At 34.2% G+C, this 26,741-nt stretch overlaps 6 pseudogenes; 1 reads left to right on the forward strand and 5 right to left on the reverse strand.

The window, feature by feature from the left end:
- Positions 1-1,093: 1,093 nt before the first annotated feature.
- LOC115990826 lies at positions 1,094-2,076 on the reverse strand (annotated as a pseudogene).
- Positions 2,077-4,032: 1,956 nt separating this feature from the next.
- On the reverse strand, positions 4,033-7,889 carry LOC115991653 (annotated as a pseudogene).
- A 670-nt stretch (positions 7,890-8,559) lies between these two features.
- Positions 8,560-9,718, reverse strand: LOC115991657 (annotated as a pseudogene).
- Positions 9,719-9,804: 86 nt separating this feature from the next.
- LOC115990828 lies at positions 9,805-14,854 on the forward strand (annotated as a pseudogene).
- A 7-nt stretch (positions 14,855-14,861) lies between these two features.
- LOC115991654 lies at positions 14,862-17,098 on the reverse strand (annotated as a pseudogene).
- Positions 17,099-20,152: 3,054 nt separating this feature from the next.
- LOC115988751 lies at positions 20,153-21,098 on the reverse strand (annotated as a pseudogene).
- Positions 21,099-26,741: the final 5,643 nt, after the last annotated feature.

A 26,741-nucleotide genomic window follows, 5' to 3' on the forward strand; every position in this document is an offset into this window, starting at 1 on the left:
CATAATGTGATCTCAAAGTGCAAATATATCCATGCGGACCATGCCTGCATATAGTTCTACTAACAAAACAAAACCTATGACAGCTTTTTCATTCCCTAAATGTCACGCACAAAATTCTTACATGCATTTTCTTTTTTCTTTACTTTTTTTTTGGGTTAGCATATTGAAAACTTCAAAACTCTGTTAATAAGGCACCCAAAAGTATAATTTGACCATGTGATTATTAAATACCGTTTATCAAGCTATGTAATTTTTTATTTCTTACATTTTATTACTCTTTTAGTGTTGTTAAATTCATAGAATTTTTTATGGAAGGCTATGCTTTTCCTGATTTAGAGTTAGGCTTGAACCCAATTCCTCATTAATGTACTAGGATGCTACTACTTCACTGACATGGGTCTTAATCATAAGTAGCTGTCTTTTGAGAAGGGTATTTGGAATGACAAATTTTTGTTTTTTTTTTGGGTTATTTATTTATTTATTTTTATCAATGTTTAAGCATGATTGTTGTTAAAATAGATGGCAAATAAATTAAAAGGTTCGGAGAGAGAGAGAGAGAGAGAGGAGTAGAGAGCAAATGAAGGGTTTGCGTGGTTTTGTGGCTTTTACCTGATGCCCTACAATCACAATGTAAAGCTCTTAGTGGCTACATTTTCTATTTTGAAAAGAAAAATTGATACATTCCAATAAACGATCTTAATGTTCTTAAAAAAAAAAAAAAAAAAAAAAAAAAAAACAGTGTGGGAAATTAGGTACTATAAGAAACAATTTTCTAAATTGAAAAGTTTGCACAACGTAAAGGAGACTTCAAAGACTATGAAAAAAAAAAAAAAAAAAAAAAACGAAATCTCCAAAACCCTCTTTTAAGATTTTACACAAAGTCTTTGGATTTTATATTTGTAATTTTCAAAACAAAAAGGTATATAAATTGAATTATCATTATTTGAACAATCATAAGTTCAAAATTATCAATTTTTATTTTGATTTTGATCACAATGTTGATAGTGTAGGCGTAGCAACCCCATTTTGTTTAGGAGACATTTGATCTAATTTGGGTTTTCAAACAAGAGATTTGGACCACATAAACTAGCATCTATAATAGAGTATCTTTCCAAAATGAACAGCTGCTTACCTCGTCAAAAACCAGGAGAGAACCAAAATCATCACAAGCTCTACGCAAGGAATATAAAAATGCCTTTGTTTGCACTATATATATATATATATATATATATATGTCACCTTCACCCTAAATAGGTTCTACAAATACAGCAGTAGTATTTCCACACTGAATCAGTTCCGTTGCAGCCTGTATATTACCATACTCCAAGAATGTGACTCCAGGCATGACGGGCTTAAAGGGTGACCGGTAATGCTCTTTGCTTGTCAAAGCAACGGCCCCCATAGTTCTCCCATGGAAGCTGTTTGTAAAAGAAATGAACTGTGTTGCTAGCCGTTTCTCATCAGGAAGTGAAAATCTTTGAAACTTTCTTGCAAATTTGATAGCAGCTTTGTTAGCTTCTGTCCCGGAGTTTGAGAAAAAGACACGATTAGCGAAAGAACAAGCCACAAGGCATTTTGCAAGCTCTACCTACAGCAACAAGACATTGCTTTATGGTGAGCAAATTTTGTTAAAAGTACTTAAGCAGCTAATGCAAATACAATCACAATAGGCCAATTTTTGTGATAGGCAGATGTTCTACTTGCAATGAATAACATTAGGATATCTTTATGCTCATATTCACGTTTCATTTCCCATTTTTTATTTATTTTTATTTTTTATGATAATTCATTTAGGGTCTTTCTGGCTTCATTGGTCAGTAGGCAAAACTTAAAAACTTCACAATATGATTCTGGCCTGTTAATAAGTACCACTTGTGATTGAAAAGTGAGACTTTTCACTGGTAATAGTTACAATTTGGCCCAGTTTTTTGATGTTTGGTGTGGTAGACATATTGGGACAAGTAGCACAATCCTAGGACTTTTCCATGACACCACCTCTGCTTTGCCTAATTATTGAAAAGATCCTCTACATTGATGAAACTAGTTTACCATACCTTGCCATGACACCACCTCCATTACTGCTATTTAAAAAGAAAAATTGATACATTCCAATAGACGATCTTAGTGTTCTTAAAAAAAATTGGCGTGGAAAATTAGGTACTATAAGAAATAATTTTCTAAATTGAAAAGTTCTGCATAACATAAAGGAAACTCCAAAGACTCTAGAGAAAAAAACGAAATCTCCAAAACTCTCTTTTAAGACTTTACAAATTCAAAGTCTTTGGATTTTATATTTGTAATTTTCAAAACAAAAAGGTATATAAATTGAATTATCATTATTTGAACAATCATGAGTTCAAAATTATCAATTTGTATTTTGCTTTTGATCAAAATGGTGGCAGCGTAGGCCTAGCAACCCCATTATGTGTAAGAGACATTTGATCTAATTTTGTTTTTCAAATAAGAGACTCCAAGTTTTGGTTATTTTTCTCTGAATCTTTTGAATCTTTAAACTAAATATTATTAAAATTTGAGTTTATGGGTGTTATGTCCACTATGTCAAATAATTTAGGTGACTGAGAAGAGAGGGAGCATTCAATACCCTAAGTGCTGTCTCTCTTTGTTCAATTATTTTTGGGTAAATTACAACTTATCCATTTATTATTTGGTCAAAATTTAAGTTGATTATCTATGATTTAAAAGTTGGCACTTTACTCACCTGAGGTTTACTTTCTTAGGCTTCCGTAACCCACCTCTATACTTTCACAGTAAAAAACACAAAAAACATAACAAAAGCATAAAAATTAAGATCTAAAAGCATATTTCTAAAAACATACTCTAGTTAGTAGTGCAAAAGTGCAAAACGGCATCGCTTTTACATTAATCACGTGTGTATTCAATAGAAAATCAGAATTTTATTTTGTATGTGTCAAACAGACACTTTTATGGAGAGCCCAGATGCAAGTGGACCAAGATCTGAGTAAATATATGCGCCCACCTAACCTAATGGGCCCAACCCAAATCCATCAACGCTCTTCACAGCAACTCTTCTTCTTCTTCTTCTTCCTCCACTATGCCAAAACCCAAGTCCTTCTCAGTTCTAACTTCTAACAATGGAGAAAGGGGGGTTCGAAAGTTACAATTACTCTGGTCATGGAAAACCTCTTATTATTAGCTCCAGTAAGTGCCCTCACCACTTAAAGCTACTGTTACATTTGTTATTTGCATGTGGGAATGTACATCTTGACATCTTGTGAGAACTTTTAGGAGTATTTACAAGGCATTAAATTCCTTAAGACCATATGGGTCATTTCATTTGTTTGTAAAATTTGTTGTGTTGGTTTTGATTCAAACATGTATTAGAGAGAGAGAGAACTGATCAGCAATATCGTTTTTTAATGTCCTGACAATGGAAGATACCTCAATAGGGAAAAAATTGCAACTTTAAAACCATGGGTAAGCAATTTAACTGTAATGTGGTTCAGCATCATAGATCCAATATGTGGGCTTGTGATATCTAAAAATGCTGTTTTTTTCGTACCATAGTTCTGTATCAACCTGACAAATCTGTCATCTGTGGGTATTTTTTTTAGTTGGTAGTTTTAATCAGCATTTTATAGTCAAATTGCTTCTCTGCCAAAATTTGAGTATCTATAATTGCAATAAACAATTCAAACATTTCCCCCTAAAAATTCTTTGACTGGGGTATAATTTTTTGGCTACCCAACAGGGCTTCACATATTAATAGCAAGTCTTGAGATTGTTAAATAATGGGGAAAACCGTGCCAAATATATATATATATATATATATATAAATTTTTTTTTTGTGCTTTTGTCTTAAAAGTCCCAACTTTGGAAGAAGACTCACTTTTACTTAAAATGCATGTAACATGGTGATAGCTATATGTTGTAGTAGTTATTATTTTTGATGAAGAATTCAACAAATTTTTATCCTAAATTTGGCTTGAAAAGTCATATTCTAGTGTTATGCTTTAACTTTGGCCATATATGCTACCACATATTTTGCATTGGTTCTATGTCATTTGTCAGTTCTGGCTTTCCTTTTGACCTTGAACGACCCTGAACAGAACCTCTCTTTCATATTGTATTCATGGGTTCTCAGGACAGCTCAGCTGTTTCTCCCGAGCTTGCCCCCTTTATTTTTATTGCCCATCACCTTGACATTGTTCATGTTTACCCCTTCTATACAATAATGGGGTGGTTCTGCTGTTGGGGTTTGTGGGGAAGGGGTTTAGGCCCCTTTAATTCGCCAGATTGATGGTCTAACATGGCAATATGCACAAGACTTGCTACCAAGTGCGATACCCAAATTGGATGAGTAGTTTAGACAAAATAAAAATGGCCCAATTATAGTTACTGGAATCTGAAAATATTTTTGGAAATGGAATGAACAAGACCATGATTTACACTTCATGTGGAGAAACAATGGCATGGGGTTTACCTACAAGTTTGGAAATATGAGTTTGTAAACCATTCTAGGAATCAAGACAGAGGAATAGCTTCAGTGCTCATAAAATTTTGTTTCTGTGGAAAGTGGAATTTTTTGATAAATATTCTTTAGCCCATCTTGTTCGTCAGTAACCTCTTTCAACAGGGGGCGCATTGATGTTTCTTCCTTGACATCTCTCTTTTCAGCCTTGGCCTCAGAATCATCAAGGTAGTGCTCATAGAAATATGAAATAAAGCCCCAAATAGCCAACACCATGGAAATCGCCTTTACCCCATCCATTTTGTCATGAAAGAAGACTACGGCTAGAACTGGAATAACAGGCAAACCCAACACACTTATGACATTGGAGAACAGGGAAGACACTTCATTTATCAAGCCTACTGCGCCAATATTGAAAATCTGCCAAGCTATAGCTGTCCAAATCAAAGTACTGACATAAATAAACTTCCCCAGTTCAAACTCGTCCATCTCTCTCTTTAGACCTTTCCACTCTCCGCTAGCAAAGAGCCCCACCAGTGTAGCACAAGTTGCTACCAGTGACTGATAGATTATCATTTCCAAAATCACTGTAAATATTTCCCTTCTTAAAATCTTATGGAAGGAGAGCTCTGTAAGGGAAAGCATCAATCTGAATCCAGCAGATGCACCAACAGTGCAAAAGAGTCCAATTTCATAACTCACATTAGAGTTTCCGGTGGGGTTCATAGAATTGGTTTGAAATACCAGCAGGGCAGAGGAGATGGTGAGAAGGACTAGAGAATTGATTATAAAAGGAGTAAACTTCTGGGAATTTATAAGGAAGGAGAATAAAGCATTGAAGGTCAACTGGGATGCACAAATAAGTGCAAAAGTAGATACTAGAAGGTGCAAGAGCCCAACCGAATACATCATGCTGTTTGCTGCCTGAAGTACACCTAAAGAGACATATATCAAAGCAAGGATTAAGGTGGAGGGCTCATTCCTGTGGATACTATTTGTAGTAGGCTTTTCGGGTGGAGAGATGTAGTAGTAAGGAATGATGATTGGGAATCCTGCAATTTGCACTAGTGTTGCTGTCCATTTGCTCTTTCCACCTTTGTCATAGTAGAATCTTCCCAAGAGTATAGCTGCTGACTGGCCAGAGAGGACAAAGAGTGTAAAGATGGTCATTCGGAGCCACTGCATAAAGGTTCTGGGTTGAGAGATTGTTGATTGGTTGGTGGCATTGATATGACCGGTGAGTTTGCTTCTTCAGCTTCTTGAACAGGTAAGAACATGTAAAGGGATTACTAGAGGAGAAACTTTGCTATCTTATGAATTCCTTTTTAATTTTGATGTGTATTGCTTTCTAACTAATCAGTTTGTCGACAAGCATTATTGTTTAGCAGCATCAATAAACACACTCAATCTATGCTATTAATTGGGTCCTTTTATTCTGAAAATTTGAAGGTCTTCCACTGAAGTGTATTGTGCCTTCTTTGTTAACTCTTTATGTTTTGGTACTTTTTTGGCTCCCTTATCTTTATCAAAAGATTCAAAACTAGTGATGTATAATGTACAAAATATAAACTATTTTATAACATTTCATGTGGCTCTGTTCCCATTTTATTGCTCTCTCTAGTTATTAGTTAGGGATGTGCACCAACTCGACTCAATGCCTTGGGTGGGTTTTTTCGTGTGTTGATAGATTGGGTTGTGTTCTAAAACTTTTTCAAAACTTGGTTTGGGTCAGGTTTGGTTTGGCAAAACATTTGACCTAAGTAACTTGGCCAAACTCATGCAATTAATAGTTTATAAAACCTATATGTATTTTAAGTTTATTTTTTTATAATTCTTTTGGATTTTGGGACTTATTTTATATATGTTAGTTGAATTTATTTTGGTATTTGAGACTTAGTTTTGATAAAATTGAAATATTATTCCTAATTGTGTAAATTGAAATCATTTATATAATAATGGTCTTAGATAATTCAATGAAAACATTTTTTTTGTTTGTTTATTAGGTATAACAAAATGAGTCCAATCCAACCCAACTCAATCCCTGTGGTTTTTAAAGTTGTCCTGAGTTGAGTTGAGTTAGATATTTCTCAAATTGAGAAAGTAGAATTAGATTGAAAAATAATTGAAACCTAGCCCACCCATGCACGGCCCCCCTAATTATATGTGCTTTAACTAAGAAGCATGAAGCATGAGTAGGGCTTGTGAAAGAAATGCTGATTTTGAAGCAATAGAGTACTAATTACTAAACTACTAATAATAAGCCTCTACATCTATACGTAGAGTGAATATTCAAACTAAAATTGATTAAATATTATTTCGAAATTTCTACGTTTGTAAAGAAACACATTAGTATATACCTTTTATGAAAAAAATTATCTGATGATTTTTTTCTCTTGATCTTCAACTCCTCAATAACTATTTTTACTTTTTTATTATTAATTTTTTGGTATAGTTTATGTTACTTAAAACTTTGATAATTTGCATCTAGAATGCCAATATGATTGTGAGACCGTCCTAGTAAGCATTGTGTTTCTAGAAAGTAATTCAGAACTCCCCAGATGAGCTAGGACAGCAGGATTGTGTCATCAGCTCATCACCTAGAGGACACTTACTAATGCCTTTCCTACTGTTGAGGCTAGAGAGTTTGCACTTCCTGCATAAATTATTTCTTAACAGGTAATGACTATCGTACACAGTGTGTACGTATATACCATGCAACAAGGGCTGAAATTGTGTTTAAAAATTTAAAAATTGTATTTTACATTTCATGATCTCAATGGAGTGTCTATGGCAGTGTGTGATAAGCTGTGTGCAACAAAATTTACCATCACTTACATTGTGAGTTGATTAGTGTGTTACAATGCTATACTGCTATACAGTTTTCATTCATATCCATCAACTGCTATACTTCCTATTTCAAACTAAGAGAGATCTACGAAAAGCTTTTGTACTAAAATGATTTTAATATTTCTTTCTTATAATTTGGAGGGGAACAAAAACAGAAGGGAAAAAAGAAAGAATATACAGATGGACTGGAATATTTTGCAAAAAGAACAAAAAAGAAAAGAAGAATATACAGGTTAGCTGCTTTTCTTCTCTAATCTTTGGAAACAGAAATTTGACTTACCCGTGACTTGGAGTTGCAGATTTTGAGCTTGCCCCATGTTGAAGGTGAATATAGGAGAGAGAGAGAGAGAGAGAGATGGAGAGAGAGCCTTTATGCTCAAATAAATTGAAGCATGTACTTGAACTGCATGCAATTTATGGCTATAATGGTTGTCCAACTCGAGTGATGTAAGGTCTTATTCCATAATTAACACGTTATTGCATCATTTTAAACATTTATAGCTTCTCAACAATTGCAAAATAATATGGGCTCAATCACAATCGTGATCCAATATCATGATAGATGTGGTTTAATTCGATGATTTATATTTCTTGGTATGAGTTTTTAAGTTGTATGGATTTCATTTTATTTTACTTTTTGTAGGTTGTACGATGAATATCATTAAACTGTCTTGGGATTTTGGCAAAATTATACCGTTTTGCAGTAACTTTTTTGTATGTAAATCATCAATGCAATTGCCAATTTCACTTAAAAATTGATAGTTTGCTTGATTTGCTTCAATGGAATATATGCTTCAATTACAGGACTACATGAGAATTAATTTACCCTAGAACTCCCATGATCTATTTAAATAGGCATGTGTTGTTGAAGATCTTAAGCTTTTTAAATGTGGGAAACGAAATTTGAGAGAGAGAGAGAGAGAGAGAGAGAGAGAGAGAGAGAGAGAGAGAGAGAGTTTATACACTTGAAAACTTAGCAGGTACATGGATTGCATGCAACTTGCATGGTTGGTGATGGGTTTCCGGTACCTATAATAATATAATGTGCAGTCTTATTCCATAACTAACACCTTATTGCACATTTAAATCATTTTCTTTCTAATAATATTTGAAATGGTTATATCATATGAATGGTGTCACCATATCATTTGAATCATGTTAGCCTTTATTTATTTATTTTTTTAATAATAGTTACAATAAGTGGGTAGGGGAATTTGTATCCTAATTCTCCTTATTAATAAATCAGATTAGATAATACCACTCAACTACAAAGTGAATAATTACACAATAAATAAGGAAGAAGATTGAGAGATAAGGTAGAGATAAGTCTTACTAGTTTATCTGCTTGACTAATACTACTTAATTAGCCATTCCATACAAGTAGAATGATTCGAAAGTCTTCTTTTGTAGAAAATTAGCCTTACATTGATCTAAGCCTATCTTATGCATTCATTATTGTAGTCTAGGCAAATCTTTTTCATGATCCATTAACCTCTTGTAGTGAGGAGGCATTGGAAGCTTCATTTGCATTTCTATCTTCATGCTGCTTGGACTTGAGATCATCAAGGTACTGCTGATAGACATACGAAACAAAACCCCAAATAGCCAAAACCATGGAGATCACCTTTATTCCACCAATTTTGTCATGGAAAAAAATCGCAGCTAGAACCGGAACAATAGGCAAACCCAAAACACTTATGGCATTGGACAATAAGGAAGACACCTCAAAAATCAAACCTACAAAACCTATAGCAAAAACATCCCACATTAAAGCTATCCAAACCATAGTCATGATATAGGATACTTTTCCTAGTTCAAACTCCCCCATCTTTGTTTTTAAACCTTTCCACTCTCCACTAGCAAAAAGTCCCACCAAAGCACCTAAGGTTGCAACTAGAGACTGATGGATTATTATGTCCATGACCACTGTAAATTCTCCTTTTTAAAGACCTTTTTGAAGGCAACCTGTGTAAGTGAAAGCACCAAACCATATCCAGCAGATGCACCGATAGTGCATATTAACCCAATTACATACTTTCCTTTAGAAACTTTGGAGGAGTTTGAAGAAGGGTCTGTTTCAAAAACTAGGAGGATGGAGGATATAGTGAGAAGTACTAGAGAATTGACTATCAAAGGAGTGAACTTTTGTGAGTTAAGGAAGAAGGAGAAAAAAGCATTGAAGGCCAACTGTGATGCACAATTGAGAGAGTAAGTAGACGCAGGAAGGTACATTAGCCCAGTTGAATACAAGAAGCAATCTGCAACAAGAAGTAGACCAAGTGATACATAGACTGATACATGTACCAAGGTGGATGGTGGTTTAGAGTGGATAGTGGTGGCAACACTGTTTGTTTTGAGATTTTTGAGTGATGGGATGAAATATATGCGCCCACCTAACCTAATGGGCCCAACCCAAATCCATCAACTCTCTTCACAGCAACTCTTCTTCTTCTTCTTCTTCTTCTTCTTCCACTACGCCACAACCCAAGTCCTTCTTAGTTCTAACAATGGAGAAAGGGAGTTCGAAAGTTACAATTACTCTGGTCATGGAAAACCTCTTATTATTAGCTCCAGTAAGTGCCCTCACCACTTAAAGCTACTGTTACATTTGTTATTTGCATGTATGTACATCTTGACATCTTGTGAGAACTTTTAGGAGTATTTACAAGGCACTAAATTCTTAAAGATCATATGGGTCATTTCATTTGCTTGTAAAATTTTCTTTAAGATCATATGGGTTATTTCATTTGCATGTATGTACATATGTCAAAGATATTTCTACATGTACGGCTGAAGGATACTCACCCTATCATGAATCATGACTCACTAGCTGAAGTAAAAGCAGCTTATGTCAAAAGGTTCAGGTTTTTGGGTTCACACCTTGTTTAAAGAAAATTAAAAAAAAAAAACCTTTCTATGAAAAAATAATAATACATAATAAATAGTAAATAACAATGTTGTTAGTTTGCCTACTTAAAATTGCAAGCTTTCCTTTTTTGGGTGTACCATTCCTCTATGACAATATATACTATAATCTTAATTCTATTGTAAATTTTGTTAGTAAACTAAAAAGTTTTTTATTTATTTATTTTATACATATAATGAATCTGTTACATTTGTTATTTTAACATATGTATTTTAATGTAGGTGGTCATCCAGCAGAGATGCTTAATCTGTTGTCGATGTTACCGATACCATGAGCCTTCCAAAAAAGGCTCGCGCACTCAACGACTCCGAGGTACGTACCTTAACTGAACTTGATCAAATTACCGATTATTCCGAAAGCCTAGTAGAAAATTATGAATTTAACATTTTAAATGGTGAATTTAATTGTTTAATCAATATTTTAACAGTACCTTACTCTGCATTTATTTGCTCTTAACTAGTTGGTAAATAACTGAGGATGACTAATTCTTAGATATGAGTTGAGACGATTTTTCATGTTTTGAAATCAGTGGTTATTTTTATTTATTAAAAATTCAAATGACAAGCGGGCGGAAATAGAAAGAAAAAAAAAAAAAAACATATGATTGACCCTGACTAGTGTGTTGAGGATTCATAGCCTGGCATGAATTTTGGCACTATGGATTGGTGGTTGTTGTTGTAAGCAGCTAAGGTGCAGAACCAGGACCACAACTACACCATAACCACAAAACGTCTATCAACTACTAAAATCAGAAAATGAAATGTTCCACAGATTATGATACATTCTATTTTGTAAAGACGTTCTAATATTGCTACACAGAGATAACTTACATCTAACTTCCTGCATAACTACTTTGACACTTTCAATATCAGACTTTACTTTCTCACCATGAATTCTAGCACCTCGGTCAATCCAAATATGTAAATGATAGCTGCATGAGCAGTCTTGCAGATAACATGCTGCCACTCTCTTCCTTTAACCTTTTTAATGGCCCAATCAAGCTCATACGACCAGCAACAAATTTGCTGATTGAACAAGCACTTCCTCAAGATTGCTATTCAGATCCTACTAGAAAAATGGCATGCAAAAAACAAATGGTCACGAGACTCCCGATTTATTGCTGCAAAAAGTACATAGCTTAGTACTCATTGCCAAGCAGCTAACTAATGCATGCTTAGGAAAAACTTGAGGAAATTGCACAATCTTCCACTAAATAACCTCAACCCTTCTCTCTTATCACTTGCCAGGTGTCCTTACAAGTAAACCAACAGTGAGCCACGGCCAAGCATTGCACCTGATCTTCCTCCCCAATTGGTACTTCAGCCAGCTTAACTTAAAATGCCACCAAGTCATTAGACATAACATGAGGCCAGTTCCAATGACTGTTCAAAATAACACAACATGGTTGACCTTACTCAACGCTTACAGCATCATAAATCACATAAAATCCATAATTTTTGCAAATTGGAGCCATCAGGATGCCTAGCAGCATGCAATAAGAAACTTTTTCCCCATTCCCACTTTAGGCTTCACCAAATGCCTTACTTCACTCATAAGCTGCAAAACCTTTCTCCACCCACATAGGCAATAATTTGGTATAAAGATATACCCTTATGCAAGTCAAATAAATATCATCACAGCTGCCTTATTTCAACCACATACTTCCTTGCTGGAAGGTTGAAACTCATCCTACAGCAACATATAAGGAGGTTTAAAGATCCAGCATCTTTGGCACTTATAAATCATTTTGTTAATTATGATTTCTTTCCCTTATAAGTGAAATGTTGTTTGGAAAAAAGGATGAGGATTGGATAAGCCGGAGGGCAGAATATCACATAGCTTCTGCATACGAAGGACAGTCTTTTATTGTTTTCTCCATTGTTCTTGTAGCAGGTGTACTTATATTGTGCTTCTCACTGAAAGCTGGCATTTGTACTACAGTGTATCTTCTTATGATTGTTGCAGGGTTGTCAACTGAAGTTTTATTTTTTAAATGGTTTCTACTGCAGATTGGGATCAAGGTGGTAGAAACTGCTCGGTTCAGGCAGATCTATTGAAGCAGGGAAGTTGGTCAATCATATTTAGCATCTGTTTGGACAACCTTGATTGTGATGGCTCATGCACTCTTGCTAATGACTAAAATTAGACCCCAAGTGGTATTATCTCTATCCCTGTCTATGCTTCCAGGCATCTATGTTTGGAACACATAAATATATTCCTGTAATTTATTATATAACTTAATTAATCTGTAGTCAACTTTGTATAACTTCGAATTCTCTGCAACGGGCCAGGGACTTGTGTTTCACTATGTGCAATTGCATTCTTTTTTAAGGTGTGGATGTACTCCATCCATTAAGACCCCCTCTCTCTTTGGTTTTTCTTGTCCATATTTTTTGAATTATTTATGATGATATCATAGTACATTCTTTAACCTTAAGTGCAGGTAGTTGGGATTAGATGGCCATCAGTTTTCTATGTTGAGAGTATAGCAAGAGTGAGAAGGCTCTCATTAAGTGGCTTACTTCTTTACAAGTTACGAATGGCTGATGAGTTCTTTGTGCAATGGCCACACCTTCAAAGGCAATATTCATGAGCTCACTATTTTGGTTGTCTCATGTAGTTGAATGAATTCAGTCTTCGGCATTGGCACTTTCACTTCAACCTCCTACTTTTTGCAAAGCAGTCAACATTTTCAAAGTGTCACGATAGTATTACCTATGTTTTATTACCCCCACAAAAACTATGTATTTGCTGTAGGTTCTAAGAACCCTGATTTCAATAAATTTTTTACTTTTGGTTCACATAATCTCAATAATTTTTGGAGAATATAAATTATTTAGCCTTGCTTTAGAAATTAATTAGGAGATCAACTTTGCTTGAATATATGTTAATTAAAGTACAGAGTAACAGGAAATTGTTGTGTCCAAAATCTAGTTGGGTTGCTAATTGTTCTTGGGGATAATTACAGATTACCAACTGCGGTATAGGGTAGTTTTACTTTGCCTAGCCTTGGTTTTAAAAGTAAGACATTGCTTTCAGTTAATAACTAAATTATGGTTGACCATAATCTACCTCCTCACGCTTCACCATTTAAAATGGGTAAAAATGTCTTTCAATGTGCTTTTTTAAAAAAGTTTTTATTTCTCTTCCTCATCTGCTCATCTCTTCTCCCTCCTCTAATGAGTACTTTGGTGCCAGAAATCATCCTAGCAAAGTATTCTACAAGGTCCATTTTAAGGTTGGGCATAATGTGAAAATTCAAAGAGGGGTGATGGTTTTGTGGGTTTTGTTGGACCGGGATTTTGGCTGCAAGAATGAAGCTCTACAATGTGTTTGACAGGGTGGTGCATTTGGTGCAGTTGACATGCTGTGGATAGGTGGATACCTGTGGCAGCAATGGAGTTTATGATTTATGATGTAGATAGCCTTTTGAGGGGTGGAGGGTGCCTGTGGTTGGATCATTTTTTCAGCAGAGGTATGGATCTTGATAAGGTATGCATTGTTGATTGGAAGATTAGGGTACAAGAAGATGAAGTGTGTCACCAGCAACAAGACCGTACAAGATTATATGGGGCTTTAGTTTGAATTTGGAAATTTATTTCATGAGTGTAGCTTTATATGCATTAGGATTATGTGGAATTTATTGGATTATCAATAATTAAAATTTGAGTGAAGGATCAAATTGGTGGGATCCAGCATGTGTTGGTGGGTACTTATAATGTGAGCATTAGCATATATTGACTGCATCTAGGTTTGGTGGTTTACAGTTAGTGGTGGCAGCAGGGGAACATGATTCTTGCCGGCATATTGGGGCTAACTCTTTCGTTCTTTTATTTATTATTTTTTAGTATATACATCTTGACATCTTGTGAGAATTTAAGGAGTATTTACAAGGCATTAAATTCTTTAAGATCATATGGGGCATTTGTTTGTAAAATTTGTTGTGTTGGTTTTGATTTGAGCATGTATTAGAGAGAGAACTGATCAGCTGGTGAAGATAGAAGAGACAAAGAAAAGAAAGAATCCATTATCGTTTTTTAATGTCCTGACAATGGAAGAAACCTCAATATGGAAAATTGCTACTTTAAAACCATGGGTAAGCAAAGTAAAACTACCCCGAGTGAGTTATCTCTAATTATATATATATGTGTGTGTGTGTTTGTGTGTCCTTTGGGCTATCTGTTTTCCCTTCCCTTTTTTGATGGTAAATTTCCATATGTTTTGTATAGTGCAAACAATTTAGAAAATTCATTGCTAATTAAAAAAAAAACAAAAAATATTAAAAGTTTGTAGGACATTTAACTGTAATGTGGTTCAGTATTATAGATCCAACATGTGGGCTTGTGATATCTGAAAATGCTGTTTTTTTCGTACCATAGTTCTGTATCAACCTGACAAATCTGTAGGTATTTTTTTTAACTGGTAGTTAGAATCAGCATTTTATAGTTAAATTACTTCTCTGCGAAAATTTGAGTATCTATAATTGCAATAAACAATTCAAACATTTCCTTCTCAAAATTCTTTGACTGGGGTATAATTTTTTGGCAACAAACCGGCCTCACATATTAACATCAAGTCTTGAGATTGTTAAATAATGGGAAAAACCATGCCAAATATATATATATATATATATATATATATATATAAATATATATATATTTATATATTTGTGCTTTTGTCTTAAAAGTCCCAACTTTGGAAGAAGACTCACTTTTACTCAAAATGCATGTAACATGGTGATATTATTTTTGATGAAGAATTCAACAAATTTTTATACTAAATTTGGCTTGAAAAGTCATATTCTAGTGTTATGCTTTACCTTTGGCCATATATGCCACCACATATTTTGCATTGGTTCTATCTCATTTGTCAGTTCTGGCTTTCCTTTTGCCCTTGAATGACCCTGAACAGAACCTCCCTTTCATGTTGTATTCATGGGTTCTCAGGACATCTCAGCTATTTCTCCTGAGCTTGCCTCCTTTATTTTTATTGCCCATCATCTTGACCTGTTCATGTTCACCTGCTGTAAAGGGGGTATAGAGGGGGGGGTGGTTCTGCTGTTGGGGTTTGTGGGGGAGGGGTTTAGGCCCCTCTAATTTGCCAGATTGATGGTCTAACATGGCAATATGCACAAGACTTGCTACCAAGTGCGATACCCAAATTGGATGAGTAGTTTAGACAAAACAAAAAGGGCCCAATTATAGTTACTGGAATCTGAAAATATTGTTGGAAATGGAATGAACAAGACCATGATTTACACTTCATGTGGAGAAACAATGGCATGGGGTTTACCTACAAGTTTGGAAATATGAGTTTATAAACCATTCTAGGAATCAAGACAGAGGAATAGCTTCAGTGCTCATAAAATTTGTTTCTGTGGAAAGTGGAATTTTTTGATAAATATTCTTTAGCCCATCTTGTTCGTCGGTAACCTCTTTCAACAGGGGACTCATTGAAATTTCTTCCTTGACATCTCTTTTCAGCCTTGGACTCAGAATCATCAAGGTAGTGTTGATAGAAATATGAAATGAAGCCCCAAATAGCCAACCCCATGGAAATCACCTTTACCCCATCCATTTTGTCATGAAAGAAGATTACAGCTAGAACTGGAATAACAGGCAAACCCAACACACTTATGACATTGGAGAACAGGGAAGAGACTTCATGTATCCAGCCTACTGCGCCAATATTGAAAATCTGCCAAGCTATAGCTGTCCAAATCAAAGTACTGACAAAAATGAACTTCCCCAGTTCAAACTTGTCCATCTCTCTCTTTAGACCTTTCCACTCTCCACTAGCAAAGAGCCCTACCAGTGTAGCACAAGTTGCTACCAGTGACTGATAGATTATCATTTCCAAAATCACTGTAAATATTTCTCTTCTTGAAATCTTATGGAAGGAGAGCTCTGTAACGGAAAGCATCAATCTGAATCCAGCAGATGCACCAACAGTGCAAAAGAGTCCAATTTCGTAATTCACATTAGAGTTTCCAGTGGGGTTCATAGAATTGGTTTGAAATACCAGCAGGGCAGAGGAGACGGTGAGAAGGACTAGAGAATTGATTATAAAAGGAGTAAACTTCTGGGAATTTATAAGGAAGGAGAAGAAAGCATTGAAGGTCAACGGGGATGCGCAAATAAGTGCAAAAGTAGATACGGGAAGGCGCAAGAGCCCAACTGAATACATCATGCTGTTTGCTGCCTGAAGTACGCCTAAAGAGACACATATAAAAGCAAGGATTAAGGTGGAGGGCTCATTCCTGTGGATATTGTTCGTAGTAGGCTTTTCGGGTGGAGAGATGTAGTAGTAAGGAATGATGATTGGGAATCCTGCAACTTGCAATAGTGTTGCTGTCCATTTGCTCTTTCCACCTTTGTCATGGTAGAATCTTCCCAAGAGTATAGCTGCTTACTGGCCAGAGAGGACAAAGAGTGTAAAGATGGTCATTCGGAGCCACTGCATAAAGGTTCTGGGTTGAGAGATTGTTGATTGGTTGGTGGCACTGATATGACCAGGTTAGTTTGCTTCTTCAGCTTCTTGAACTGATAAGAACATGTAAAGGGATTACTGGAGGAGAAACTTTGCTATCTTATGAATTCCTTTTTAATTTTGATGTGTATTGCTTTCTAACTAATTAGTTTGTCAACAAGCATTATTGTTTAGCAGCATCAATAAACTCATTCAATCTATGCTATTAATAGGGTCCTTTTTATTCTGAAAAATTAAGGGTCTTCCACTGAAGTGTATTGTGCTTTCTTTGTTAACTCTTTATGTTTTGTACTTCTCTGGCTCCTTGATCTTTATCAAAAGATTCAAAACTGGTGATGTACAATGTACAAAATATAAACTATTTTATGCCATTTCATGTTGTTCTGTTCCCATTTTGTTGCTCTCTCTAGTTATTAGTTAGGGATGTGCACCAACTCGATCCAATGCCTTGGTGGGTTTTTTCATTTGTTGATAGATTGGATTGTGTTCTAAAACTTTTTCAAAACTTGGTTTGGGTCAGGTTTGATGTGGCAAAATATTTGACCCAAGTAGCTTGGCCAAGCTCATGCAATTAATAGTTTATAAAACATATATGTATTTTAAGTTTATTGTTTTTATTCATTTGGAATTTGGGACTTTTATATATGTTAGTTGAATTTATTTTGGTATTTGAGACTTAGTTTTGATGAAATTGAAATATTATTCCTAATTGTGTAAATTGAAATCATTTATACAATAATGGTCTTAGATAATTCAATGAAAACATTTTTTTTTTTTTTGTTTATTAGGTATAACAAAATGAGTCCAACCCAACTCAATCACTATGGTCATATTGTTTTGTTTTTAGAGTTGTCATCAGTTGAGCTAGATAATTCTCAAATTGAGAAAGTAGAATTAGATTGAAAAATACTCGAAACACAGCCCACCCATGCACAGCCCCCCTAATTATATGTGCTTTAAGTAAGAAGCATGAAGCATGAGTAGGGCTTGTGAAAGAAATGCTGATTTTGAATCAATAGAGTACTAATTACTAAAATACTAATAATAAGCATTTACATCTATACGTAGAGTGAATATTCAAAATTAAATTGATTAAAATTACTTCGAAATTTCTATGTTAGTAAAGAAACAACCTTTTATGATAAAAATTATCTGATTATTTTTTTCGCTTGATCTACAACTCCCCAAAAACTATTTTTACATTTTTATTATTAATTTTTTGGTATAGTTTATGCTACTTAAAACTTTGATAATTTGCATCTAGGATTGTGTCATCAGTTTATGTTACTAATGCCTTTCCTACTGTTGAGACTGGAGAGTTTGCACTTCCTGTATAAATTATTTCTTAATGGGTAATGACTATCATACACTGTACGTATATACCACGCAACAAGGGCTGAAATCGTGTTTAAAAATTTAAAAATTGTATTTTACATTTCATGATCTTAATGGAGTGTCTACAGCAGTGTGTGATAAGCTGTGTGCAACAAGATTTACCATTACTTACATTGTGAGTTGATTAATGTGTTACAATGCTATAATGCTATACAGTTTTCATTCATATCCATCAACTGCTATGCTTCCTATTTCAAACTAAGAGAGATCTACGAAAAGCTTTTGTACTAAAATGATTAAACCACATCTATCATGATCCAATATCATGCTAGATGTGGTTTAATTCAATGATATATATCGTGGTATGAGTTTTTAAGTTGTATGGATTTCATTTTATTTTACTTTTTTTAGGTAGTATGATGAATATCATTAAACTATGTTGGGATTTTGGCAAAATTATACCATTTTGCAGTAACTTTTTTGTAAGTAAATCATCAATGCAATTGCCAATTTCACTTAAAAATTCATAGTTTGCTTGATTTGCTTCAATTGAATATATGCTTCAATTAGAACAATCACATTAGTTTGTGTAAAGTTTGCAAAATGAAAAAACTAACTGATTTTACACATTTTGAGCAAAAAAACGTCGACATCAATGGGTGTAAAATTATGCATAAATGCACAATTGCTACAGTAACCGTGCATATATGCACGGTTATTATAGTATGTGCATTTAATATTTTAATAATTTCTGGTCAGCTCTTTTTTTTTCTCTCTTTTCTCCATCTGCAAAACTAGCCCTCCCTCTCATGTTCTTTCTTCCTCTGATACACACACTGCCATAGACACAAAATCAAAAATCAACTATAAAAATCAAAAATTAAAAATCAACCACAAAATCAACAAAAAAAAAAACCACTGGAACAAAATCGTTGGATCGGTGATCAGTGATCATGGATCATGGATTGGAGAGGTGATTTGGATTGGTTATGTGGATCGGTGTTGATGGAGTGCTTGTAATGGGTTGACAGAGAAGAGGAAAGAAAAAGATTATCAACCAAAAAAAAAAAAAAGAAGAAGAAGGAGAAGAAAGAGAGGTGGAGATAGAGATAAGGATGGTGTGAAGAAGAAGGGGGTGTATTTAGAGGAAAAAGATGGGTGTTGATGGAGTGCTTGTGATGGGCTGATGGAGAAGAGGGAAGAAAAAGATTCTCAAAAAAAAAAAAAAAAAAAAAAAGAAGAAGAAAGAAGGAGAAGGAGAAGAAAGAGAGGTGGAGATAGAGATAAGAATGGTTTGAAGAAAAAGGGGGTGTATTAAGAGGAAAAAGAAGGGTTAGGTGGGGATGGGTGGGAAATAATAAAAAAAGTGAGGGAATGTTATTTTAATAAAAAAGTGTTTATAATAGATAAACTGATGTGGGTGTTTTATAAAAGTGATAATGTAAAATAGAAAAAGTAAGTTTTTTTTTTGTGTAAAATAGACCGAATCTTTTTACACAGACTGATGTAATTGCACTTACAGGAGTTTATGAGAAATAACTTACCCTAGAATTCCCATGATCTATTTAGATAGGCACGTGTTGTTAAAGATCTTAAACTTTTCAAATGTGGGAAAAGAAATTTGAGAGAGAGAGAGAGAGAGAGAGAGAGTGAGAGTTTATACACTTGAAAACTAAGCGGGTACGTGCATTGCATGCAACATGCATGGTGGGTGAAAGGTTTCTAGTACCTATAATAGTATAATGTATAGTCTTATTCCATAACTAAAACGTTATTGCACATTTAAAACATTTTCTTTCTAATAATATTTGAAATGGTTATATCATATGAAGGGTGTCACCATATCATTTGAATCATGTTCGTATTATTTTTTTTTTTTTTTTTAAATAATAGTTATAATAAGTGGGTAGGGGAATTTGTATCCTTATTCTCCTTATTAATAAATCATATTAGATAATACCACTAAACTAAAAAGTGAATAATTACACAATAAATAAGGAAGAAGATTGAGAGATATGGTAGAGATAAATCTTAACTAGTTTATCTGCTTGATTAATACTACTTAGCCATTCCATACAAGTAGAAAGATTCAAAAATATTCTTTTGTAGAAAATTAGCCTTACATTGATCTAAGCCTATCTTATGCATTCATTATTGTAGTCTAAGCAAACCTTATTCATGATCCAATAACCTCTTGTAGTGAGGAGGCATTGGAAGCTTCGTTTGCATTTCTATCTTCATGCTGCTTGGACTTGAGATCATCAAGATACTGTTGATAGACATACGAAACAAAACCCCAAATAGACAAAACCATGGAGATCACCTTTATTCCACCAATTTTGTCATGGAAAAAGATCACAGCTAGAATTGGAAAAATAGGCAAACTTAAAACGCTTATGGCATTGGAGAATAAGGAAGACACCTCAAAAATCAAACCTACAAAACCTATAGCAAAAACCTCCCACATTATAACTGTCCAAACCAAAGTCATGATATATGACACTTTTCCTAGTTCAAACTCCTCCATCTCTGTGCTTAAACCTTTCCACTCTTCATTGGCAAAATGTCCCACCAAGGCACCTAAGGTTGCAACCACAGACTAATAGACTATCATGTCCATGACCGCTGTAAATGTCTCATTTTTTAGAACATTTTTGAAGGCAAATTGTGTAAGTGAAAGCCCTAAACCATATCCAGTAGATGCACCAACAGTGAATATTAACCCAATTACATACTTTCCTTTAGAAACCTTGGAGGAGTCTGAAGAAGGGTCTGTTTCAAAAACTAGGACGAAAGATATGGTGAGAAGGACTAGAGATTGACTATTAAAGGAGTGAACTTTTGTGAGTTAAGGTAGAAGGAGAAAAAAGCATTAAAGGCCAACTGTGATGCACAAATGAGAGAGTAAGTAGACACAGGAAGGTACATTAGCCCAGTTGAATTCAAGAAGCAAATTGCAACAGCAAGTAGACCAAGTGATACGTAAACTGATACAAGTACCAAGGTGGATGGTGGTTTAGAGTGGATAGTGGTGGCAGTACTGTTTGTTTAGCAGTTTTAGTAGATGTAGAAGCAGGTGCATCAGTTAGTTCAACTTTTTGCACTGGGGTAGTGATTTTTAATGTTGGAGAAGCACCTGGGGATGAGAATTCTCTGATAACATTGTTAATAATTGATTTTGTGTGAGGAAGCTTTCAAGCTCTCTTTCGGCAAGTTTTGGACACTAGTTATTGCTCCTGCAGATTCCTCATGATCTCTTGCTGATTCCTCATGATTTAGTAAAAAAAGTGAAAAAAATCACTATTCACTTTTTACTGTTTACCGATTACTATTCACTTTACGATGTTTACCCCCTGGTGAAATTCCCACTAAAATGATGATGTTTTGAAAAAGAGATTCTTCATGATTTCTGTCATTTCAAGCTCTCTTTCGGCAAGCTTTGGACACTAGTTATTGCTCCTGCAGATTCCTCATGATCTCATGCTGATTTCTCAATTTGGCTTATCAATTTAATCAACAAACTTTCATTTTCTTCACTTTTAGCGAGAACATTAATAGATTTAATAACATTACAACAGGAATCTCTACAAACAATTTTAACATTAGGAGAATTAAAAGAATCATCAGCAGATTGATAGCCCAACCATCTACTCTTTCCACCTTTGTCATAATATAATCTCCCCAAGAGTAATGATATTGGCTGGCTAGAGAGGAGAAAGAGTATGTACATGGTCATTCGGAGCCACCATCCATAATTTCTAGGTTGAGTGATTGTTGATTGGCTGGTGACATTTATATGCTCTGTTGTTGAGCTTGCTTCTTTGGCTTCAAGCTGAGCTGCTAAGATCATATTGAAATGACAATTATAGTTGGAAAAAGATATCTTTGTGAGTTTAGCAAGTGTTAAAAATAGTCGTCTTTTATTATTATTATTTATTTTTAGTTTATTTTGATTTCCTCTTCTAAAAGATAGCACATAGAATTATAGGTATACATAATGCCCCTCACATAAAGGTGTGATCCACCATTATGTGAAATGGAAATTACATTATATCTTTTTTCTTTTTCTAGAAAACTGCAATAAATAAATAATCTCCAAAACGATCTCAATGCACAAATTAATTGGCATAATATTAGGATGTTCTTATATTTTTCAATTAATTTTGTGCAAGGTAAAACTTATATACAAAATTTTAAGAGTTAGGTTCTCTAATTGAATTTAAACACTTTGTTTATATAAATATATATATATATATATATATATAATTTAATACTCCTAAATAATATAACACTATTTATGTCTTATTGGTCAAAACAACTAAATATTCGAATTTTAATTGGAGAATCTAATGTAGTATATCTAATTTTACAATTTTGTGTATGATCTGGTTCTTGAAAAGGTCTTTCATTCCAACTTTAATAACACATTTTATTTTTTCTAACCAGAAATGACAAACGGTTCTTGATTTCACTCTCTAATTTTTTTGAGAAAGTTCTTTTTCTTAATAATGGTTAGAGAGTAGAGATCTTATATGCATATAATAAGTTTCAAGCCATGGATGCCCACAGCAGGAATGGAACCAATATATCATCTTTGCGGGCCTAGAGTACGATTATTTTTTTCAACGTTTAATAATGAAAGTTATACAAATAATATTACGTTGTCATATCCTATGTGGCATTTAATTCCAAATCTAAAAAAACATAAAATGTTAGGGAAAAAGAATTTGAAAACCCAATAAATAAATATATATATATATATATTGTGGGGCCCAATGATTTGAGGCCCTGGCCCGTTTATTCATTGGGGCCCAAGGCCCGAGCCGAGGAAGGTTATAGCCCAGGCTCGGTAATACGAGTACAAAATGGTCTTGGGGCACAGTCGAAGACGATTTAGTCCTCGGCATATCCGAGGTCTCACTGAAAGGAAGGGCAAAAACGGTATAGGAGCAACTTGGAAAAAATCTAAAAATATCTCGGTCAATAGAGAAGGATACGCTGGAAAGTGTAAACGACCAGGGAAAGCTGCCCTTACTGCCATTCAATACTCTGCACCTGACAGAACCATACTCTCCAGCTTTTACAACCACTTCCAACCACTCTGGATATGGGCTGATGGGACAAGTATCAATCCTGAAAAAGTCGATCCTACACGTGGACGAAGGATAAGGAACATATGCTAGTATAAAAGGAAAGGTGGGCAATCCAGAGAGGGGGCTAGGAAAAATGGCCAAAAACCAGAGCCTCTCAGTCCGCCTCCAGGAGAAAGACTTTTAGGGCGAAAACGACTTAATCATGTATGAACACCACGAAAAACCCACCATTTGATGACCAAGGCCTAGCCTTTCAAACCCACGCTCTATAAATGATATTGTTTGGGCCTTTTTACGTACGAACCCAACACTGTTACGGGTCGTTACGAATCGTGTCCTTACATATATATATATATATATATATAAAACTAACTTTGAGAATTAAAAAAAAATGATAAATTGATGACTATGACAAGAGAAAAACCATTTTCTTTGAGAAAATGCAAAAATCAATCATTTTTATACAAAAATAGTGCATTCAATTAGGCTTTATCGAAAATACTTAATATTATATTTTATTCACCCGATAATTTTAAAATTATAATTTGTTATATGCTCTCCTTATAATATCACCATCCAAACATACAAACATATATAGCTAGCATATACAAACATATATAGTTATAACTTTTATTCTTATAACTAAATTTACTAATTCAACTAGAAAAAAAAATAAAAATAAAACAGAACACAAAATAAGTATTTTCAAACCCAAAGTTTTTAGCATGTTGTAGTCAAGAAAACAAAATTATTCATAAGAGCGATCCAAATAATTAAAAAAAAAAAAAAAAAATTTCAGAGAGAGAGTGAAGACATAGGGGTAAGAGCTCTTGTCTCAATCAGTATCGCAGGTAGATTGAAGACCTAGAGGAACTGGTAGTCTATTAACAAGTTAACAACACTTAATTAAGTTAATTGAAGGCTTCAAAATTGTAGCACCACATATATTTAGGTATCTATTAACTAAAAAGGTCTTTTAACCTATGCAAAAAAAATTAAAAAAAAAATTAAAAATTAAAAAGATTTTTTATGATAGGGCTAAGATATTATTTGGTAATTTGCATTTTTGGAAGGCTCAACTTCAAGTTTTAATCATAGGCACACTTCAATATGTCAGTTAGCGAACACTAACAATAGCCTATCGCAAACTAGATCTTAATTACATGCTTTTTGCCAAAAAAAAAAAAAAATTATGGAACCACTTAAATCTGTAACTTCGAAAATCTTTTAGGCTAAGTTTGCGTTTGTTGGCATCTTATTTTAGTGGGTTTGCACGTAAAATCATTTAAAAAAAAAAAAAAATTGTGTCGTACTTTCAACAAATAAACGATTAGTAAAACATATCTAAACTAACTTTAAATGTATGTATACACATATTTTAATGAAACTGAGCTTTGATCAGTTCCTAGTTTGTCAAATTGTAAAGTCGTATATATAGTCATGTCATAAGCAGTATATACAAGAAAATGCACTAATAAACGCCTCGTTGATAATGTAGTCCTTGTAGAAAATGCACTAATAAAAGAAATGGTTACAATAGTCTAAAGTTATAAGATCTTTGTAGTACTAGATTTTCTATGCAACCTTAATAAACGCCTCGTTTGTTTACCTTCCTACTGTAGTCCTCCTAAACTTTGGAATTTTACTACAAAATCCTTTTTCACGAACAAACTCGTCTACAATGTACCCAAAACTTTGGTGCTCCAAAGAATTTTTTGTTTAAGATCGAGGGTAAAAGGCTCTCAAGATTTTCTATGTATTACTTACTTTTTCCTTTGTAAATTGTGCTTTAGAGGGTAAATATATAGATATGAAAAAAGCTAAGGTAAATTGGATTTCAAATAGAACTCAAAACTAGGTTTTCATAATCTTGTTGAAGCAAGGTTCGAGCTAGTGTTGTGCAAAGTTTTGGCCAAACTTTAATGATTGCTCGAGCGAATCCAACTTTCATTAGATCGAAATTTCAAGTCTTCAAATTCTTCCTAAAACTTTTTGTGTGGACTTTATCCTAACTTAAATGCATTGATTACAAACCTCTTTAATACATAATTTTTCACATAGAATTTAGCAATTTTAAAATTTAACATTTTCCTAACAAGTTAGCCCTAGTTTCAACTCTTCTTTCTTTCAACGCAACTATCAATTGCTTACATTTTATAAGTACCTAAAGCGCTTCTCCCGCAGCAAAATGATTAAGCAAATGACATAGGGAACACCTAGCAAGGACATCCCTAGGTTAATGAGGTATCTCATGTTTACGTTGCAAGCAATGGAACACTCACAACATTTGAGACCTATCTAAATGTAGTACCCAAGTGTTTAGTGTTCTGCTACATGCAGCAGAAAGGTAAGATCTTTTTTTCTAGGCTAACAGTCCCATCCATACAAATATTGACTACCATAGTCGTAGGCTTGTCTAGTTCTAGACTCTAGATATGACAAGACAAAGCTATGCTTCTAGTATGATGCCATGAACAAACAATCTAACTGAATATTTTAGTTACAAGACCCAAAAAAGAAGATTAAGAAGAAGATAGTCCCAAAGTGGAAAGACTAACAATATTACAACCTTCTCATTAATTGAGTTCACATATTAGTTTCTTCTCACTATATACACTTACCAGCAAGTAGTTGCCCTTACAAATTTGCATAAGAGTTTAATTAAAATACATATGCTGAAAAATAGAAATATCCTAATAGCACCTCCTTACATATTTAAAGCACACAGCAAAGCTACACACTAGAGCTCTGCATCTTCTAAAGACAGGAAACAAATCAAAACATCCCAAATTGATGTGAATGGCACAATGACAGTTCATCTTGAATGATCACCACCAGGGGTTTGATGGTCTAACATGGAAATATGCATAAGACTTGCTACCAAGTGCAATACCCAAATTGGATGAGTAGTTTAGACAAAAAAAAAAAAAAAAAGAAGGCCCAATTATAGTTAATGGAATCTGAAAATATTGTTGGAAATGAAATGAAGAAGACCATGATTTGGAAATATGAGTTTGTAAACCATTCTAGGAATCAAGACAGAGGAAGGGAAGGATTAAGAAAAGCTTCTGTGTTCAAAGCATAAATTGAACAATAAAAACAAATTAGATTTCACAGTTTTATTTATTCCAAGGTTTCAGTTTCCTTCAACCAAGTATAAAAGTTTAGCCACGCAAGGCCATGATGAAAACTCAAAGGAAAAAATCAGAGAAGAAGGGAGAGAGAGGCGTGTGTGTGTGTGTCCAATTCTGATTTCTCACCCTCCCCCCTTTTACACGTTAATTCCCCCTTTCTCAAGCCTACAAAATCTCCTAAAAATATTTCTTTACATAATAAGTATGCAAATCTAACTAATTAAGGAAAAATATTAAAATAAAACCAAAAGTCCTAATACAACTAGCGAAGTAGTGTTTAGCTGAAATTTCGATTGACCAGATTTGTGAGGCTTCAAAAATAACCCACTCCAGATTACGGATTGAATTTCAGGCAAAGAAGGAAAGAAAAAAAAAAAAGAAGAAAAAATAAAAACAAGATAAAAAATGAACAAAGCTCACTGGGCACAGCGGAGGAATAAGTGCACAGGATACCAAAGCCTCTCATG

Source organism: Quercus lobata, chromosome 5 (assembly GCF_001633185.2).
Source record: "Quercus lobata isolate SW786 chromosome 5, ValleyOak3.0 Primary Assembly, whole genome shotgun sequence".
Taxonomy (NCBI): domain Eukaryota; kingdom Viridiplantae; phylum Streptophyta; class Magnoliopsida; order Fagales; family Fagaceae; genus Quercus; species Quercus lobata.